Here is a 4,120-nt window from a genome sequence, read left to right on the forward strand (position 1 = left end):
GGGGGGGGGGGGGGGATCTTCCATATGATCCCAAACGTAGCCAGCTTGATCCCAAAGGTCACAGGTATGAAAAGCTCAAGGCTACTGGCTTGAGCAAGGGGACACTGACATGGCCCTAGTCAAAGCATGTATGAGAAGCTCAATGTACAATAAAAGTGAAAGCGCCTGACCTGTGGTGGCGCAGTGGATAAAGCGTCAACCTGGAAACACTGAGGTTGCCAGTTCGAAACCCTGGGCTTGCCTGGTCAAGGCGCATATGGGAGTTGATGCTTCCTGCTCCTCCCCCTTCTCTCTCTCTCTCTCTCTCTCCTCTCTATAATGAATAAATAAAATCTAAAAAAAAAAAAAAAAAAAAAAAAAAAAAAGTGAAAGCAACTACAAGTTCATGCTTCTTATCCTCTCTCCCCCTTCTTGTCTCTCTCTCTCTCTCTCTTTCAAAACAAAACAAAACAAAACCAATAAAACTTGAGTTTAAAAAATAAATTTGAATTAAGTGAAAAAATTAGACAGTTAGTTGCACCACACATGTTTGTGCTCAGTAGCCATAAATTTGATAGTGCAGGTATTAAACACTTTCCTCATCACAGGCAGTACTGCGGGACAGCACTGTTATAGAGCTTGTGACTTCTCTAATAGACTTGTTAAGTACCTTAAATTTAACACTACATATGCTTCCCGCTTCTAACAGGACAAAGAAATATAGGTATAAATAGAGTTTCAATAAACACTCTAGTTTCACCAAATTTCACAAGAACAGGCTTAATAGTTTCTCTGGATTACAAATTCAGAGAGCACAATAAACTATTCTTTGTACTATGGTGTTTATTAAAAAATAATAGCTAGTATTTATTGTTCATGTACTGTATGCCAGCTACTTGACATGCTTTATATATCATTTAACCCTCACAGTGGCATCATGACTTAAATATTATTTTGTAAACAAGGCAACTGAGGCTCAGAAAATGTGAATGACAGTCTAAGTTACATAATAGTGGCCAAAACATATTTGAACTTCAGAATTTGACTGCTTTCAGTCACACTGTGCTATAACAATCGAGTTATAGAAAGGCAGTTTGGCCATAAATGTAAGTTGGTTCCCATAATCTAAAATTCTATTGAAGCCAATTTCTACTTCTCTGTAAAGTCTCCAGCCTTCATATTTTATTTCTTTCTCACTGTCTGAGGAATTACTTTGAGAATGCAAAATTTGGACAAATGTAACCTTTGTGGGATGAAGCACTCATTCACCCCTGTAACATTACACTGTAACATTATAATGTTACAGAATAGTACCAATACTTTTCCTGTTCCACATACTATTCTGCTTTATTTTTAAACTTCAGTTTAAAATACAAACATACACTTAAATGTTTCTTTCTAATAACAAGAGGTGGCACATGCCTGGTCTCTGCAGATCTAAGATGCATACTGTATTAAAATATAGGTAACATTATTGCCCTTGATAATAAGGCTGTTCTTCACTCTCAGAGGAATCATCGCATTCTTTTATTGGTTGAAGCTTTGTGTTCCAACTTCCTTACTATCTTTGACAATCTTTATTTCTTTCAGAATGCTGCAGAATTCTTTAAAAACATGATGAGTTTTTCTTGTAATAATCACCATAATTTTTAAAAACTGCCTTTGTGATGAATTTGTTGCCTATCGTGTGCCTCGCAAACTGCACTTTAAATGACCTTTTGCCCTTATTATTGCAGCTGTCAGCATCCAAGTTTATACAGAAAATATAAAGTAAAGGGAATTTAAACCAGAAATTTTTTATTGAAGCACACACAGCTTCAGCAGCTGCTGTTAGAACGGTATCATCAAATACCAAAACTGACAAAGACCCATGGGGTCTATTTTCTAATTCAGTCTTAAAGGAAATTTACAAGAGTGAATCTATGGCAGTTGAGGTTGGCTGAGATTTAGATGACCCATTTCCCTTATCTAATGAATTCAGGCCTTGCAAACTTTGCAAAAGCTTTAAACTGACAAAATATCAAGAGAGTTGATGTGAAATTGAAAGACAGCTGGCACGGACTCAAAGCCTCTTGAGTTTAGCTCAGGAAGCTGCACACGTTCACAGCTGCAAGACTGTCGAAATGAAGATTCCAGCATGAAGCAAGTCAAAATATTGCTATTAGATTAAAAACTTTATGCCTAAAGACTTTATTCTACAGACAGGATTCTTCATTTTAAATAAAAATGCACGTGACATTTTGCATTTATCTCCATTTTACTAAGACAAAACAGGTGAAAATGTTTCCATCTCCATCAACTTAGGTAAAAAAAAAGTCCAGTTAAAACTAAATTTGAAGGGGGTGGGGAGAGGTGGAGGAGAGTATAAGGGGGATAAATGGTGATGACTTGGGGTGGTGAGCACACAACCCAGTGCATGATGATGTGCTGTAGAATTGTGCACCTAAAATCTGTGCAATTTTGCTAACCAGTATCACCCCAATAAATTTAATAAAAAGAAAAAAGTGATATAGTTAAAAAAATTTGGCCCTGGCCGGTTGGCTCAGCGGTAGAGCGTTGGCCTGGCGTGCGGGGGGACCCGGGTTCGATTCCCGGCCAGGGCACATAGGAGAAGCGCCCATTTGCTTCTCCACCCCCCTCCCCCTTCCTCTCTGTCTCTCTCTTCCCCTCCCGCAGCCAAGGCTCCATTGGAGCAAAGATGGCCCGGGCGCTGGGGATGGCTCCTTGGCCTCTGCCCCAGGCGCTAGAGTGGCTCTGGTCGCTCACGGCAGAGCGACGCCCCGAGGGGCAAAGCATCGCCCCCTGGTGGGCAGAGCGTGACCCCTGGTGGGCGTGCCAGGTGGATCCTGGTCGGGGCACATGCAGGAGTCTGTCTGACTGTCTCTCCCCGTTTCCAGCTTCAGAAAAAAAAAAAATTAATGACAGGAAAAAGTACTTATAATATAAAAAAATTAAATTTGAAGAGCATTTTGTTATTGTTGTTTCTTCCAATTATGATAGAATCTTATCCCTGGAAACCAAACTAATTTGATGTCATTTCCTTTTTGAAGCTGTTTCTTTCCAATTCCTTGGTCTTGACAAATCATGAGGGTAATTGAATACTTTGCTTTATTATTTGGTGAGAAAGTCATCAGGGTGTTTCTAGGTAAGAACACACAACAAATTATTAGGTAGAGAAACAAATCTTGCGAGGTGTGCTGTTTTCAGATCATAAATTATATCATCATTGATAACTTTTATACATCTCGTTTAAGCCAGGCAAACTACAAACTGAATGGCATTTATGGCACAAGTGAAGTTTTACTAACAGGAAGCTACATCAACATTAAAAGTATAGTTTCTTGAACAGTAATTACAAGGCTTATATATGTATTTATGAGAACTTAAAATTTTGGCTACATTTTCAAAGGATCCCAGACATGGCTTTGTATATAGCTAACCACAAAACCCTTTTCAAAAAATTTAAATTATATCATGTATTGGCCATTTATGTTTGAGAAATAGTATTAAACTCATGCTAATAGTGAAGTCCCACTGAATGGAATGGTATATGTAAAATTTAATATAAATGCACAACTGAGAAAATAGAGGATAACTTTATTAACGATTTTATAGTGATCATTTGTTGTTTAAAATATAGAAGAATATATGCATAGGTAGCTCAAAATCATTTGTTTTTACTAGGAGTCACTTCTTATTTGACTGTTGAAATCTAAAAGAAATAAAACCCTTTTCAATACTATATATAAAATGAGAATCATAACCATGTTTAGTTCAATTTTAATTAATATACTACTTGTCTACTACTGGTCACACCTCCATTTTAAACATGATTTTACTTTTTGTAATTACATGGCTTTTTGTGGCATAATATAAAATGTTAAGCATATCAAAGTATTAAAACTAAGTGGATGTGTAGACTAACTTTGGACTCCTGAGCCTTACTAGAGACTCAGGTGAAGTGCATGGAAACTTTCTCTCCTTACCTAGCAGGGCCAATAGCTTCTTTTTTTTTTTTTTTTTTTCTTTTCTTTTACAGGGACAGAGATAGAGTCAGAGAGAGGGATAAATAGGGACAGACAGACAAGAATGGAGAGATGAGAAGCATCAATCATCAGTTTTTCATTTTTGACACCTTAGT

This window comes from Saccopteryx bilineata, chromosome 5 (genome assembly GCF_036850765.1).
Source record: "Saccopteryx bilineata isolate mSacBil1 chromosome 5, mSacBil1_pri_phased_curated, whole genome shotgun sequence".
NCBI lineage: Eukaryota > Metazoa > Chordata > Mammalia > Chiroptera > Emballonuridae > Saccopteryx > Saccopteryx bilineata.